Source organism: Balaenoptera physalus, assembly GCF_965194825.1.
Source record: "Balaenoptera physalus genome assembly, chromosome: 17".
NCBI classification, from domain to species: Eukaryota; Metazoa; Chordata; class Mammalia; order Artiodactyla; family Balaenopteridae; genus Balaenoptera; species Balaenoptera physalus.
The window spans coordinates 16,626,614-16,645,211 of NC_138895.1; the positions used below are offsets into that span (position 1 = coordinate 16,626,614).

The window sequence follows — 18,598 nt, forward strand, 5'->3', positions numbered from 1 at the left end:
AAGAAGGCATCACTTACATGACTAATTATTATACTGCTTTTTGCCAGCCTTATACCATAGTTCAAATACAAATGTTTATTTTTACTCATCATAACCAATTTGGTACTCTAAAATAGAATCTTTATACCTGTTGGATTTTCCTTAAAACTGTTTCGTCATTAACAGTAATACTACTCTATGGATCTAGTCTTTTTATTAGTAATAATAAGCATCTTCTTCGTTAAGGCTCCTGCCTTGGTATGAAAAAACATTTTAGAAATCACAGTAACTTGTTAAATGATTTTATAATACATTTCAGATCATCAACTCATAAAACAGACAGTCTTACCTTTACTTTACTAATTTGTAAATGAAAGCACCATTCCAATGCAAACAAAGAAAAAGCTTCTAATGACCAAAATTCAATATGGACTCCCCACCCCCTACCCCCCACCAAGGATGCCAATCTAAATTCCTCAGAAGAGAACACTTTGTCAAACCTAAGAGACCGCTTAAACTGCAAAGTCACCTAGGATTTCATTTTGTATGGTACCGGCAAGGAATCATGGGCTAGCCACCTACCATATTTGGGAAGCAAGGTCAAAAATCAGTTGTTTGCTATTGGATCTGTTCATGCAGCCAAAATAGAATTACGTTACCACCTACAGCACTTTCCCAGACCAGAAGTATCGGTTATTCAGTATACTAGAGTATATATGCAGAAAATAAAATACAGCATGTAATGGAGGTCTCTAGTGCCGTGAGATAAAATAATTCAATCTATGATATCAAAGACCCGCACAGTAACTGCTTTTGCTATCATATTTATTTCTAAGCTCCATAAAATATAAAATTTGAGATGCTGTTTGGAGAATTCAACCGTATTTGAAACTTTAAGCTATTGTGGCCATGTTTCCCATAGTTTAAAAATTATTTTAGGTATAAAAAGATAAAATATTATTTTTCTGATCCATGAAAGATTATACTGGCGAATCCAGAAGACACAAACTATATGAAGTCAGCAGGAATATCATGTAACATATCTGACTTTTATGTAATCAAATTTATCACATTACATTAGTTTTTATATTGAAATTCAATTATTTTTATTTATATAACCAAACAAGAACCATTAAAGAAATGATGCATGTCATTATGAAGAAAATGATGAAAAGCATGATGAATGTAATGTGAGCACTAATTGATATGATATAGGTCATGCTGCATAGTTATGTAACAAAGAACTTAGTCATTGGCTACAAGAAATATCCATGTATACCACTTATTTATTTTTTTAACTTTCCAAAAGTGTGTATCACTTTTAAATGCTTTCCTTTTCCTAAAGCAAAATTAGATGGCCTAAAAACAATCACATGCGTATCCATAAATTTTGTCTGGTTACTACCTCTGAATATCAAATATTTAATAAATACCATACAACTCACACCAAAATAAGTTATCCTCTGATAAATAGCCAAAATGTAAGCCATTACTAAGAAGACCCAGTAGTGTACTGTTAACTTCCTATTTCTAAATTTTCACAACTATAATTACATGACTTAACCATATACTTTAAGGACCAAGGTGTTCCCTAAATAAAGTCATACCCATTACAACAGAAATTAGGAAAATTTGCTAAAAATCCGCCATTAGTAAAAACAGGTGATAGTAGAAAACATTACTATCTGTTATTTCCTGGAAAAATTTCAACACATAAACATATGAATAGGAGGAAAAAATTTCTAATATGCCTTTTCCACACTAAAAAATAAATTTTATCTGGAAAAGGAAAACGCTTAGAATAGTCAACTGTAACAAAATGTTTGAATACCCTCAAAAAGGATGATATCTTTCATGTATCTCCAAACAAGTTTTATCATACAGAGCAAACTCTTGTCTAGATATGTGCCTGGTTATATAGAAGTCTGCAATTTTGACAGAAGTTGTTAGTGCTGTTCAATGAACAGAGAAGTTTAAATAAAGGCATGATTACAAAAATAAATGTGCCTAATTAAAAAAGAAAAGACATGGGTAGATATAAGGGATCCATTAGAACAATTGAAAAGGTAAGTTGGAACTTTTCTAAAACGACATGAATATACAGTTGATTAATCCAATTAAATATAACAAACACTGAGAAAGCAAAAGCTAAAACACGTCTCCCTTTCCCTTTTTCAATTCCAGGAATGATAATACAGTTCTTGAGTAGTTGTGAAGTTTCCAATAAAAGATAGACTCAGAAGTTTTTTCCTTCTATTTTTGTTTACCTTTAAATCATTTTAGAATTAAGCATGCATGCAATTACCTGGTCTGATGCCCGCTATCTCTTACCTCTCTGTTTCTACCATTCTTTTTGAAGATTCTTACTCAAGAATAATGGTACAGTAAGTTGCAAAATAGTATTAGCACTTAAAGATCAGTGCTTTTTCTTCAAAAGCGAAATCCTAGTTATTATTTCTTCCACATTCTTAAAATCAGTAATACCTGGAAATATTCAACATTTTGTGATTTAAACTGCTCAAAGTAGAACAGCAAATATTCCAAAATACTGTACTTCCAGTGTCTCTGCTTCCAGATAACTCTTTTTCTCGTGGTCCATGCCATGGCTCTACATTCCTGGCTTTTAATGGAACCTTTGGAACAGTGTCTAGATGGCTGACATTACCATCCTTGCTGGCATGTGGAGTGGTCACTTCCATGACCTACTCTTTCCCAATGGCACGAGACCTGCAATGAGGGCCCTGCTCCCAGTAGCCTTCTGCTGAAACGTAACCAAGTAAAACATCCTCTATTTATTTTAAGAATGATATTAAATCCGCCAAACTGAATGTCTACCAGTATTTTGCTAAATGTTTCCCATTCAAATTCCAAGATGAATAGCTTTTAACAGCAAATTTAAGGAGGCAATTACTAGCTATTCACTGTACCATGGAAAATTATTGTAATAAAAATTAGAGTCTTTATACCAACACAATATGGAAATATAATCTATTTCCTGGCTCCCTAATAAGCACATTGGTTATTACATATGAATAATACCCATTTATTTATGTAGAGTGGGAGACTTGTTATCATATGTAGTAATGACTGCCTATAGGATGTTTTTTAAAAAAATTATTCTTAATAGAAAGCTTGAGCAGCACTTCTTGAAACTAATAATGATAACAAAGGCAGCAGTAGGTTTTTAAGAAGAGGGAATGGGATGATAGAGGTACTTAATCTAAAAAAAACATAGGACATATTGGGTTTTCTCTTTTAAAATCAACTGATTTCCCAAAATGGCAAAGAGAGTTACTTTTTCTTCCTTCTGCCAAAAATATGTAAATAATTGGTCTTGGGATCATATGCTTAATCTGAGCAATAAGCTATTTTGCTTTCTCAAACTATAAAATGGATTTCTGTGGACATGAAGCAACCTAGAAAACCCAGGTTGTCTCTTCAACCTTTTTTTCTCTAAGCCATGGGCAAAACCCATCTTGTCAGCACCTCCCAATACCTTGAAGAGGATCTGGAAATTTGCTCTGTGTTTTCCAGGTTTCATGACAGCTGAGTTCACAGTTTTTAAATTCTTCTTCGGAAACGATGACTATCTCACGGAAGAAGGAAGGGAATTAGCGTTTATTGAGTGCTTACTCTGGGCCGGCATTCTATATACATTCTTCATTCATTTTAACACATAATGTAACAGCTTATCTGTATGAATCCTGTTTTATAAAAATATGCTTCCCCCCGCCTCCAACTATTGGTTCTGGAATCTGCCTTCTTTCTCTAGCACCATCAAAGTTACCGCTAAACGGTAGATGGAGCACTCGGACATCACTGTGTCCTGGTTGTATCATCATTTTGGAGCAAGGTGACACCTAATGAAGTTAATAAATCCGGAAAGGTGTGTGATATATGGAAATGATATATTTAATAGAGAATAGACATCATCACTATACAATATCTGATTATTTACGAACACATATTGCAAGTTAATTTGCTGGTTCAAAAATAAAAGTACATACATTAAATGGTCCATAGGGGCAAAAATGTGATGAATCCTTAAACTTGAGTGATCAAATCAGGCGCTATATTCTTTTTCTCATTATTTACCAAAAAATGTGAATTATCTTCCTAAAGCAGGATTATAAATATTCCCAACTTTTTCTTTATATTAAAAAGAGCAGCTAAGGGTCTGAGTTTACAACAAGCAATTGTATGGACAGTTCTATCAATTTCTTCCCTGAGGTAGTCCTTAATTTTATTTATCAAATGTGATATTGCTTGGATCTTAATAGCTATTCCATCATAAGCACTTGATTTATTCATCAAGGAAATAATTACATTCAAAATGCACTCCAATTCTCCTTATGTATTTGGAGGTATAGTTTAAGTACTCAGAATCAAGAGGCTCTATTATTGCTACAAAGGATTTGCCAGGAAGGGGACAAATAAAAAAACCAAAATCTAATAACCTATAGAAATTTTTTCTTCCTTCAAACAGCATTAACTTTTCCCCCCTCTAGGCTCCCAAATCGGAAAAAAAGAGTAACCTCTAAAGCTGTTTTAGACAGAAGGTCAGAATTCAAAGGATCGGTAACTTAATCCACAGGGTGCTGCAATCACATTGCTATTGGAAACACAACCAGAAGCACCATTATTCTAGATGTTTTTATTAAGCAATGTCAATAGGTATACAATCTAGAGGTTTCTCTACTGTAAAGATTCATACTTGCAGGCGATCAAGTTGCCCTGGGTTTTTGAATTTTACTTTAGAATGCTATAGAGTAAGAAAAAGTAGACTGCATTACATGCTAAGGAAAACAATAGCTTCAGTTTGTTTGAATAGTAAGAGTACCTTTTTATGGCCAAAATGTAAACAAAGCTTCAAGTTTTTTTAGTCTTTAGATGTTCATAATTAATAAGAATTCTTATTTCAGATGGCCTAATATTGGGTATATTAGACTGATCCTTTAAATGTGTAGTTCATATTCTTTGAAAAAACAGAAGTCTGGAAGCATCTGCTGCTTCTTTCAGGGATTCTGTTGTAATATCATCGATGATCTGGTTTACCTGAATTGCGAAGTAAAACCAAGTCCAGGATCTTTTCCTGAAATCGTATATTTTAAACGTGCATGATTCTTAAAAACAACACCTGGTTTATAGGGAGTTACAGGCTGGTGGCTTGTTTTTTTAATCAATATAAGGAAAAACAAATAGTTTACCGAGAGGTCAGAGAGCCAGTAAAGGAGACCTCTACCGCGCGCTTAGCATCCACAGCCCCTGCTGAAAGATCCGCAAAACCCCCATTAGCTCCGGCCTCCTGGGAGAGCTGCTCACTTTCCTTCCCGTCCTTGCCTGCGAGGACGGCTCCTCCTCACCAGCAGAAAGTGGCTGGAGCGGGCTAGGGAGGAGGTGCAGGAGGGCCAGGACAAAAACAAAGCGGAAAACAAGAAAGAAGTTATTCAAGACAAGAATCAGAAAGCCAGCTGGATCCTAGGCCTTTTTTAAAGAATGCGTGTCTGTGACTTAGCCATTCTAAAGGGGAAAAAAGACAACATATTTAGATATGCAGATTTTTGTATATTTTACATTTACAGTACTGTTACTAGTATACTCATCTCTTTTGGGAGGCACTGCATTTGATAAATTAAAAAAAAAATGACCTAACTCTCCACAGATAAATTAATTCATGATTAATTACTGAAGATTATTTAAAAGCAGGAATCGACATCTCTAAGCTTTCTGTTTACAATTTCCCAAAATCATGCCTATTACTAACCAACGAATGACCTAGATTTGAAAAAAGATATTTTATTTATTTATTTATTTAATTTATTTATTTTTGGCTGCGTTGGGTCTTCGTTGCTGCGCGCGGGCTTTCTCTAGGTGCAGCGAGCGGGGGCTACTCGTTGCGGTGCGCGGGCTTCTCATTGCGGTGGCTTCTCTTGTTGTGGACCATGGGCTCTAGGTGCGCGGGCTTCAGTAGTTGTGGCATGCAGGCTTCAGTAGTTGTGGCTTGCGGGCTCTAGAGCATAGGCTCAGTAGTCGTGGCGCACGGGCTTAGTTGCTTCGTGGCATGTGGGATCTTCCGGACCAGGGCTCAAACCTGTGTCCCCTGCACTGGCAGGCAGATTCTTAGCCACTGCGCCACCAGGGAAATCCCAAAAAAAGATATTTTAAATGAGATATTTCATGTGAAGACCTCAGGAAGCAACATATGATAATCTTGATTTCTTTCCCCTATGTTTCCATCTTCTTTGATTGTATTTCTATTACTGTTCAAGGTTTAAATGGTGCCCTTTTCCTTAAATGTGTAGAATTATTAAAATCTATCTACAGTTCAGAGGGTACTACTCACTAGACTAAAACAAATGCACGACAGATTCAAGTTCTAATTCTGGCTTCAGCACGGGTTTTTTTCTGTGCCCTTTGTGGTCATATCACTTACAGTGCCAATTTATAATCTGTAAACAGGCTAAACAATAAAAACGATGCAGGAAGGTTCCACAACTTTCCAAAATGGCATGGGGATAAAAATGTTTACTGCTATGGGAAAGCTCTTATGGATAGTAAAATAGCAGTAGAAAACTGAATTTCAAATCAATTTAATTAAACAAGTATAGAATGAGTGCCCAGACAGGGCATGGTTGAGTTTCCAGTTTTAGCACAGCTTGGTACACATAATAGGTACTTGATAAGTTTTATTCAAATTAATTAATACATGCATACTTGGCTACTTGAGGGAACATGCCAGGGGTTTGTGAAAGAAAAATGATTTCCCTGAATTTCCTTTGCTTCTATGTTTTCCTTTATTTTCCTTACGTGTTGTTATATTTGCCCCCCGTTGGAAACTCTAAAGTTGGACTTATCATCATAAGAGAGTTAATGTTGGTCTCATGTTCAAAACATACTTAAAATACTTTATGGAACAAAACTGAGTCATGGAAAATGTGCTAGAAATTTGCCATCCTAACATTGGGGAATAACCAAACTCTAAGGAAGTTAAGAAATTAGAAGAGACCTGAAATCACTGTATTCACCTGGTGTATGTGTTTGGGTGAGACAGGAAAACGGAATAAAAAGTTAAGGTTCAGTTTTTTAAAAAAGCTACCATACACTGTATTTTAGTTACACCCAACATATTTCTCCTGAAGTGCCCTGTTACTCCAACAGCAGTTTATATTTCCTTTTTAAATTCTTAACCAAAAAATCTAGAAAAATTAATTTAAAAAATTTAAGGATACACAATAGAGTAAAAGTATCTTTAAATAAAGTCTGCATCCTCTGCCTTTCAGAAATACCTCATTGTAGATGTATCCAACAATGCTGTCATTTTAAAATTTTGCATCTTTTACACTGTTCAGAAATCTAACTAACCAAGCTAGTCAGCCAGCCGGTCAGTCATTCAGCAAATATATATCATGCATTTAGTATGTGCCAGAAATGTGGGCACTAGGAGATGAAGCAGTAAACAAGACAGACAGAATTCCCACTTATCATGTATGCATAAAAGAGAGTGGATAAATTAAAAGGTGGCCAACTGGACATGAGCATTTATTTTTTGCTTTCTCTACCAGCCCCACTAGAGCAACACTAAATAGAGTTTTTTAAAAGCATAAATCCCAAAGAACTAAAAGGGAAGGTAATAAGAAAACAGTAACAAATTTTATAAGTGAAAAAACAGGCAGACCACTACTGACTGCTAACTGACTTAGCAGATCTGAGAAAGCTGAATGTAGTGTTGGCAGTGAGAAAAGCTGAAAAGCATCCCAATTTACACCGCCAACTTGGATTATCTATGTCTGAGGAAAGCCTCTACCAAGAAATGTAGAAACCAAATGAATAGAGAAAAGCAACTTGCAGGAAACAGAGATCAGGCAAAAGGAAGCAAAACAAAAACAAATTCTCACTAAACTGACATCCCTCAAGAAATAAGATACTGTAACCACGAAACAAGAGAGGAAAATAATAATAATTATAATTTTTTTAAAAAGAACATCCAACAACAAAAAAGAGCCTTTAGAAATAAAAAGTAGGATAACAGAAATGTGTTATTCAATGAGGTTTGGAAAATAAAACTGAGGAAGTTTCCCAGAGAATAGAGCGAAAGAGACAGAAAATAGGAGAGAAGAACAGAAAATATAAGAAAATGAGGAGCTGTAAGAAAACCTAGTGGTCCAACATCCAAATAACTGCAGTTTCAAAAAGAGAGCAGAGAAAATAAAGGGTAAAATTTAAATAAATAATTCTAAAATATTTCCTCAGACATGAGTTTTCAGAGCTTAATATATACCAAACAAAACAACTGGAAAAAAAAAATACCAACTGATATTGTTGAGAAATTTCAAAACACTAGGAGAGAGGGTAGCACCTATAACCTTCTAGATAGAAAAAACAGATCACATACAAAGCATGGGTCATGACTTCAAACTTCTTAATTGGAACATGTATTTCTAGAAGGTAATAAAGCAATGTTTCAAATTCCTTAAGGAAAAATAATTCTCAACCTAGAATTCTGTATCCTAACAAACTTTATAACAAGTAAGAAAATTGAAGACATTTAAATTAAAGATATTTGCCAATATGTCAAGTCTCAAAAAATTTATTTTCAAAATATCCTTTCTCAGGAAGCTAAGAGATGATACGTTCCATTGAAATATGGGAGCAAAGTTCCTTTATGAAATAAGTAAGTGAAATCGGAGAGAGAAGTCTCTAATCCTTGGTGTTGATGATAAAGAGAATTTCTAGGAGGATAGCTCTGAACCAGGCATGGCCGTCCAGATTGAAGAAGGTCAGGAGGCACCAGGAAAGTTTTCATCAAGATGAAAAAATTGATAGAAGAGTAGATACATCTGAATTATATGGAAAGGAGAGTTAAACAATCAGAGGAGAGTATGAAGTTGAATTATTAAAAGGAATTGTAGAATACTACATGCTGTGGCTGTAAAGCGCATACGTGTAGGTGGTGTTATTTTTATAGAATTCTTTGACATGTAAGATGATGTACATATAATTTTGATTAAAATCAATATACTGTAGAAAAATAGACATTTTCCTGCTCTCGTGTGTGTGTGCGCACGCAATGGTTATCGACAAGCAGAGAAAAGAATTCAGGTAAAATTTGGTAGAGAAGGACGTGAGGGAAGTGGTGGGTGCTATGTCAGCTAGTCAAGGAAAGCCTCTTGGAAGAGGACTCACTTGAGTTGAGACACAAATGATGAAAAGGTGATAGACTTGTAAAATCTTGGGGCGGGTGGGCAGGGGAGAGGAAGGTGGTCCACACAAAAGAAACAGCAAGTTCAAAGTGAACAGCTTGACAAGTAGGAGGGAAGAAAGAAAGAACCGGAGGATAGAGAACATGAAGAAAAGAACAGGACCAGGGCTGGTGTGGAGCACGGGGCATTGTAGGCTAGGTAAGGAGTTGGGATCTTACTCTAGGTGTTATAGGAAGTTACTAGAGGTTTTTTTTTCTCTTTCTTTTTTTTTTTTTTGGTTTGCTTGCTTCTGTTTTGTTTTTGAGCAGAAAAATGGCATGATCTGATTTATACGTAAGAGAGGGCACTCTGGCTGCTGCCTGTAGGCGTAGGATAGACAACAGGAGACCAAGAACAGAGGCAGGGAAGCAAATGAGGGGGCTACTGCCGTAGTCCAGGTGAGAAATGGTGATAATCTAGACCAGGGTTTTATGGGGAGATGATACATAGTCAGATTTAGGGCATATTTTGGAACTAGAGCCAACAGAACTTGTAGATTGGATGTGGGTTTGAGGCAAAGAAAGAAATTAAGGATGACTCCAGTCTCTCCGCACAAACAATAAACACCCCTGATTTGACTTTCATCTCCATTCGTTTCTTCTTTCTGCTTTCTTGCTCATATAATAACATGACATAAACACAAAGAGCATGAATAATTAGAATGTAAATAGTTGAAAGTTAACTGAAAGTTTTTTCATGACTATCTAGTTGAACTATCTAACACATCCCCTCCCCCGCCCCCACTTAGTCCACACCATCCTGTTTTCTGTCACCCATACCCTACGCTCACTCCTGTGTCTATGTATTTGTTTATGTTTCCCCATACCCACCAGCCTGATATTAATGTCTTTACCCTTCTTTTCTACTTAGTCTACCCCTTATCCACTGCTGGCTTCTGTCTCACTGAATGGTCAATAACCAACAACTAGTAACCTTACCTGGTATTCTCTTGGGATCTGGTAAGTTTATCATATAACTCCAGGAATACACAGAAATACGTTTAAAAAAATAAAAAATGTATATATATATGGGTTATATTTTACAATAAAAATGTAAAATGTGAAGACATGAATGAAGAAAGCAGAGACTTTTACTGTTAATACTTAAAAGTTTGAGGATCAGTAAGGTAATATATTTTATACTCATTGGGTTGTTCTGTATATTCTTAGTCAACTTTTTAGGATATTGGAAGTCTTTACTGCATCTTGAAATCATAGACTTGTGATTATAATTTGAAATGGCTAAGGGAGTTTGATTAATTAAATGGAGTTACTGTTTAAAGAAGCTTCAATTGGTTAAATAGCTAAGTGAAAGTAATTTTTCTTATTTTGTGGAAAATAACCAGATTTATAAGTAAAATAAGTTCTATGAGTTGATTTTTTAAGCTTTGGGCTAAACAACTATTTATTAAAACACAGGTGAAGATGTGAATTCCTTTCTATACACAAAAGTCTTCTTCAGGCATGAAAACCCATCCCAGTATGGCAGAGAGAACGCAGACAAGAATTCCTGGGTCTCCAGTGGGGACACAAAAGTGTCAAGAAACTTGATCAACTAAGTAAAGGCCTTTTGTGAAAATGAGGAGGCCACTAGTAGGTCACTTGAGCCTGGAGGCCACTGTGGGGACCAAGGACTTGAAGAACAGAGACCAGCATGGTGCTGGAGAGGACCACACAGGACTAGCCACACCTGTGCCTGCTACCAGGCAGGGCTCACGGCGACCAGAGGATGTGTCCACGTGAGCCCCAGGCAACACCCAGCACAGCACATGCACCAGAGATGCAAGAGCCACAACTACCCCAAGGCCATCCCCAAGGCCAGGATGGTACATGAATGAGTCCCCCGAGTACTTAGATCACCCCAGGGAGAAAGGTGAGCAAAGGCGTTCCAGAGAATCCAGAACTATCAGGGATGACATCCTGAAAGGTTCACCTAAGAGATTCTGTTACCTTGAAATAGACACATTTAAGGATTTTTGTTGTTGTTACTGTTGTAATTGTTGTTAGGTTTCGTTTTGCTACTGTGTGCTTGGAAGCAGGATGCCGTCGGTTGTGGAAAATAAAATTAACTTTGATTTCACGTCTGAGTCCTGAATAAACTGTAACAGCACAGCCCTAACAGACGACATCTTCTAAGCTCCAAACCCAATCTATCCACAACACGGTGACCACACTGCCACACCCTCTTTATAAAATACGAATCTCATCATATCTCTGATTTAAAATATCCTTCATAGATTTGAAGGTGAAGTTCAAACTCACCAGTTTATCCCAGGGGCCCTGGGTAATCCGACACAAGCCTCCTTCCTCAGCCTGAAGTCCCACCCTGCTGCATACCCCTGCTTCCCTGTAGCCGTTCTCAGACACAACTAGCTCTCAGACCTGACGCACAGGTTCCCGCCTTTGTGTTGTTCCCTGGGCCTGAAATTTCCAGTCCCTACTGTCTATCAGACTTCAGCTCGGCATCTCTCCGGCCATACTTCCCTTACAATCTTAGCCCCCTGTAGTGTCACCGGCTAGCTTTCCCATCAACACTTGGAATGCAATCTGAACTGAAGGAAACTCATATTCGTAGCCCCAAACCTGCTTCTCTATTTCTCTCTTTCACTTGGGGACACAACCAGTAAGCCAAGCTGGACATGTTAAGGTTTTCTTGGACTCTTCCTTCTCCACATCCAAATCCAGTGCCAAGTCAGCTGACGCCACCTCTCCATCCTGCACGTGGTCTCCTCGGGTTCTGCCCTGTTTCCGCTGCCCCAACCAGGCAGCCTCCCAGCTGGTCCCGCTGCGTCCAGTGTTCTCTTCCATCCACACTGCCGGCGGCGTCGACTTCAGACACTGGGACTCTAATGATTTCACTGCAGTGCTTAAAATCCTTTAACAGCTGACTCCATTCTCAGAGATGAAAACTGAATCCAAAAAACAGCTTGGGAGGCTCTCCACAGTCTAGACGCTGTCCGCCTCTCCACTTTGGCCGCCAGGATGACCTGTTTGCCCTTTCTGCTCTAGCCCTAAACTGTCCATAGTTCCCCCAGGACACACATGCTTTTCCTCAAGACACCTTTACTCATATTGTCCCCACCACTTGAAATGTCCTTGAAACCTTCAGTTAGATACCAATTAAAAGCAAGCAAATTAGGTCCATGGTAGACCTCCAGGTAAGTTTCAGTAGGAAAAAAAAAACAGAAGGAAAGAGACTTGCACTTCCTGTCTCTGTATTAACCCCTAACCCCACCTTGTGCCTAGTCTAACAGGCACGCTCAAGTCTTTTCCATGCCAACGTGACATGAAACTGCCCGTAACTTCTTTTCACTCATCTGGAAACTGGGTACATGAGAACATTGGGAAACCGGGAGAAAGAGGAAAGAGCAGACTATACCCAGGGGCCAGGTTGAAGCCAGGGACAAGGCACGCACAAACAATGACTTAGGAGCAAGTGGTTTGGTAAGGTTTTGGTTTTTTGAAAGACAGTGAAAAATTAGTATTCACTTTTACCAGGGCTAAGGTAAACGTCTTTTATTAAATTTATCCTCATGGTGTTATCTCTAAAGCCAGGGTTCTACAGATGTGAGTACCAATCGTGCAGACACACATTAGTGCTTTGGTTCTAAAATTGCTTTGAAGATTTCCCCCCTTCTCATCCTCTTAGAGGAATCTAAGATATTCCAAAGTACTCATCCTCAAATGCTCCCTCACACGCATGTGCGTGCACACACACACACACACACACACACACACACACACACACTGCCCCCCGCCCCCATCACACACGCTCTGGTGAGCAGACACCATTTATAATTGTCTCCCTCCGTGTGTCATTTGGGATTTACTGGTATTTTCACTAACAGGTTGATTCTAGGCTCTTATAATATAAAAAGCACTTTGTATACACAACATGGGCACAGATCCAGAGTAATGTCTTTAAAGCCTGGGGCACTTTAAAATTTGTTTTACATCAAGCTAATCATGTTATGAATCTGCATTTTCATTATACATCATAACCATCCTTATTTTTACTAATGACATACAAGATGAGAAGAAACAGAACACATATGTTAAGGCTACCGTCTGATCTCCCATTTGAGTAAAACTAGACATTTTAGTAGAACCACAGATGAATTACATAATATTTATGAAGGGATCTTATAATAAAAATGAAGAAATCAAAACCAGATGAAAGTAGATAAAAGCTTTATTTTCGTAATTAAAATTATATTATACTGAATTGAACTAGTACTTATACAGTGGTAACAAATTACCATGTAGAATATCGTATTGCTTTGCATTACTAGTTGCTAAAATATACATAAATCTGTAACATAAAAAATATCTCAAGATTTCCTACCTTAACAGACATAAATTAAATTAAAAAGATCAAGTATCCCAACTGTTGTCCAAATGGTTAAAGGTATATTAGAGGTAAAGTATCCACCTTAAATAGTAAGTATATTAAATTTAATTTTATATTCACTTCACATGTATTTCAGCACACAATATTATTTTATACTACAAAGATTTCCTTCTAATTTTTTAAAGTTGCAATTTATCTCCTTAAAAGGTATGCATTAATAGGAAACAGATAAGCCATGTTTATGTTTTAAAGGGCCTGGCATTTTCTCATTGACTAGTAAGGGAAATATATGCTTGTTTCTTAAATCACTGCACAAAATAAAGCAGAGCTGGTGATAAACTAAGGAATCTACATAGCATGGACAGTCAAACTAGATAAGTATAGACAAAAGTTTTCTCTGATTACTCACAAAGTCAGATAATCCATAAGATGTTACAGAAAAACACAAACAAACTTTTTGGCTAACCCAATATATCCAAGTTAAACTTAGTCACAGAATTCTATGATTTGGTGGCCTACGCTTTCTAAATTCAGCAATTCTGTGCTTCAATATCTGTATTAGGTCATAGTATAGAATAAACTGAAAGCTCACAGAAAGCATGTAAATTTCTAGGCTCTTAAGAAAATTCTATAATGAAAGAATAATTTTAATTTTTAGTATGAACAGAAAATTTGCACCAGTCCACATTTTGGAAGAATGACATAACTAAATGGATGTGGCATGTCAGACCAACGTGAATAAAAAATCATAATAAAAAAAAAATTCTAAAGCCACAGTTTTGTGGGGAGGTGCACCTTTGCTTAAGTAACTTTTCTTCCATGGGTCAGTTAAATGAATATATGATATCCGTAGTTACACTGTTTTCTAAGATTACCTTTTTTATATCAATTTTTATCACCTCATTTAAGAAAATGCCAATTAAAAAGACATAACATTTCATTCTCAGCTCAACCAAAATTATAAATTCTGACAATTCTAAATGTTGGTGAAGTTGAAGCAACAGGAATTCTTATCCACTGCTGTTAGAAGTATGAAAAAGTATATCAATTTTGTTAAAAGGAAAGACACTCTCACACCCAGCAATTTCATTTCTAGGCATATTTCCTAGAGAAACTCTTATACATGAACACAAAGAAAAATACACAAAACACCGCCACAACATTATTTCAAATAAATATTTTAAAAATACATATGTATATATATATACACTTGAAGCAAAAAAGCAAGTTTAAGGGTGATAATAGATAATAGACTACTTTTTACTTAAGTTTTAAAACACGTAATAATAAGTGCCTATAGATACAGATTTGTAGTAAAACTATAGAGACATGAGTGGGAATGATGAACACCAAATTCAGAACAGTAATCAACTCTGGGAAGAAAGGAAGGAGATAGAAAATGAAGAAGATGAACCATGGGATTCAATGCCTTCTTTAATGTTTCAAAAAAGATACATGTACCCTAATGTTCACTGCAGCACTATTTACAATAGCCAGGACATGGAAGCAACCTAAATGTCCATCAACAGATGAATGGATAAAGATGTGGCACATATATACAATGGAATATTACTCAGCCATAAAAAAGAACAAAGTAATGCCATTTGCAACAACATGAATGGACCTAGAGATTGTCATACTAAGTCAGACACAGAAAGACAAATATCATATGATATCGCTTAAATGTGGAATCTAAATAAAAGGGTACAAATGAACTTATTTACAAAAGAGAAGTAGAGTCACAGATGTAGACAACAAACTTATGGTTACTAGAGGATAAGGGGGGGAAGGATAAATTGGGAGGTTGGGAATGACATACACACTACTATATATAAAATAGATAACTAATAAGAACCTGTTGTATAGCACAGGAAGCTCTACTCAATACTCTGTAATGGCCTATATGGGAAAAGAATCTAAAAAAAAAAAAAAAAAGAGTGGATATATGTATATGTATAACTGATTCACTTTGCTGTACGCCTGAAACTAACACACTGTAAATCAACTATACTCCAATAAAAATTTTTAAAAAATAATGTTTCATATCTTGAAAAAGAGAAAAAGACATTTGAACAATACAAAACTATTATATTTTGGCAATCTGGGTAGATGTACACAGGTATTAATTATATTACTATTTCTAATTTTCTGTGTATATAATATATTTCCAATTTTTAAGAGCAAAACAATTACTTCTTCACCCTAATAAACATTACTAGAACACTTATTACTATTTTTATATACCTTTTTAAAATTCATTGTATCTCAGAGATAGCAACTACAATTTTAAGTGTTTTCCACTTCATAATCTTCTCCAGATCTTTAGGAGGGCATCGAATTTCCCAACCTCACTAAGAGACAAGCTTAGACCTCTGATGATACACTATCTGATAAGGTAATTGGTTGTTTTCATGTTGCTTACCTGATCAGTCTGCATATATTTTAAATTGGTGTGTCTGTTCCACATTGAACATTTTTAGGAAGGTTTATTTAAATAGCTTAACCTCTCTGGAGAGGTTTCTTCTTTTCTAAGCATTGTTAAGATCCAGGGTGGGGCTGATTTATCCCTCCCCATTTCCCAGTGCCCATTCACAGTGGTACTTTTCATCCTTTAGGACTTGCCTCAGGTGGGGCCGACCCTGGGTTGCCTTCTCTGACCAACTGAGGCCAGGTTGGGGCCCCTCCCTGGAATTTCCTTTGTTCCCACAAATATCTGGATTGTAGAATTGTTCACCCTGCTGTCTGGTAGATAACTCTATCTCCTCTCCTGAAATATAAGCTTCCTAAAAGCAGCAACTAAGTTCTGATGTTACCTTTTCAAGATCTTAGTGCAGTCCTATATTTACTTGATAAGTGTTTCCTGAATGAATAAATGAATGAAAGAAGTTGTAAAAACACCAGTATCAATCTTTCCCCACTAGTGTTATTCTTTAGCTGGTGCTTTTTACAAAGGCAAAAGGCAAAATCATCGTTGAATCCTTCTCTTAGGAAATGGCAACGCTCCCCAGAGGGAGAAATACAACTTATTCTTGAGTCCAAGTTTTGAGCATGACGGCATATAGCTTGCAACACTTTGACCTGATAATGAGTAGTTCTCAGAATGGCATATGCACAGATGCAGTGATTCTTAAGTAAGTACTAAATGCTCTTATACCAAATTGTGGTGAGTAGACCCCCATAGACATAGAATATTAAAATATGATCCAGGGACTTCCCTGGCGGTCCAGTGGTTAAGACTTCGCCTTCCAATGCAGGGAGTGCAGGTTCGATCCCTGGTCAGCGAACTAAGGTCCCACATGCCTCGCAGCCAAAAAAGCCAAAACATAAAGTCAAATGACTATAAACATTCTGGAGCAGCCAGGCAGTGGGCCAGTGGTGAAAACAGATGAGCCCAGGCCTCAATATGACAGAACAGGGGCTTCCCTGGGTGCAGCAGTGGTTAAGAATCTGCCTGCCAATGCAGGGGACACGGGTTCAATCCCTGGTCCGGGAAGATCCCACATGCCGCGGAGCAGCTAAGCCCGTGCGCCACAACTACTGAAGCCCGCGTGATTAGAGCCCAAGAGCCACAACTACTGAAGCCTGCGTGCCTAGAGCCCGTGCTCTGCAACAAGAGAAGCCACCGCAATGAGAAGCCTGCGCACAGCAACGAAGACCCAACGCAGCCATAAATAAATAAATAAATAAATTTATTAAAAAAAAAAATATGACAGAACACCCTATAACCCTAAGAGAATAAGGGTCGATCTCATACTAGCCATCATAGAAGACAGGAACTGGGAGAAATATAGGTACAGAGGGAGAAAAGAGTTAAGAAAAGAGCATTAAAAGCATTTTACCTGGGGCAGGAGGAGGAATAAATTGGGAGATTGGGATTAACATATACACACTACTATATAAAAAGTAGACAACTAAAAAGGACCTACTGTATAGCACAGGGAACTCTTCTTAATACTCTATAATAACCTATATGGGAAAGAATCTAAAAAAGAGTGGATATATGTATATATATATATATATACTATATATATATATATATACCATATATATATATATATGTATGTAAAACTAATTCACTTTGCTGTACAGCAGAAACTAACACAATGTTGTAACTCAACTATACTTCAATAAAAATTTTTAAAAATTTTACCTGTTATAGTAGCTACTGATTATACAGCAAGATCTTGACTTTATATATGCTTTATTTTATTCATAAAGTACTTTTCCCCATGTAATCTCATTAAAGGCCACAACAGTCCTGAGATTAAAAACATCAGGTAACATTACCTGTTCTACAGATGAGGAAACTGAGGCTCAGAGAGGCTAAGGACAAAGAGGGAGTGTCAGAAGTGACACTGAAACCCAATATTTTTTATATTTAATCCAGTCTCTTTTCAAAATGTGGTACTGTCATTCCCCCTCAGTTAATTTTCCTCCACTTAAAAAATAATGCTTCTAAGTGAGTATAGTTGAAGTGGAATTTAGAAAAATTTGAAACTCTTCTATAATTGAATAATATCTGTCTGGGTTAAACTTAGCTGTATAGTTTATTTCTAACTCCATAAATATTCAAAGAGAAACACCTAAGAGGAATATTCAAAGCACTGAGCGGTGTGGTTCTTATTACATTAACAGAGATCAGGTGGGTAAATTCCCATTTAATGCTTTGAAAATCTGTCCCCGACTTTTTACCATTTAGGTAGCTATAAAGCACACTCCTGCTTATTTTGGTTTTGTAGTGAAAAATACGCTTAACTTGTATTACTCTCACATCACTTAGAAAGATGTTGCTGCTTTCCAGTAATGCTAATTCTCTCATTTAGGTCAAATTATTCCATCACACTTCTTTTAGTTTCTTTAATTCTACCATTTTCTGAATCTCTGAGCCTCAAAAATCTTAAACTCCCATGCATCTAAGATCAGCGATGTCTCTAAGACCTGGGTCAACACTAATGATGTAGGTGGCAAGCTTCAGTGCCTTCAGGAACCAGTTTGTGTGAAAGAAAAATGGGGAGGGGACAGGGCACAGT

At 36.7% G+C, this 18,598-nt stretch overlaps 1 protein-coding gene and 1 long non-coding RNA gene across 6 annotated transcripts in view; one reads left to right on the forward strand and one right to left on the reverse strand.

Moving 5' to 3' along the window:
* EYA1 (EYA transcriptional coactivator and phosphatase 1) overlaps positions 1-18,598 on the reverse strand; it is a 325,931-nt gene that overhangs the window by 160,352 nt on the left and 146,981 nt on the right. The gene's annotated exons all lie outside the window — the stretch shown is intronic.
* The window catches only part of LOC309646382, a 125,516-nt gene continuing 107,218 nt past the window's right edge, over positions 301-18,598 (forward strand). Inside the window, exon 1 of the long non-coding RNA XR_014255324.1 lies at positions 301-16,857. This is a non-coding gene — a long non-coding RNA (uncharacterized lncRNA). The remainder of the gene's footprint in view (positions 16,858-18,598) is intronic.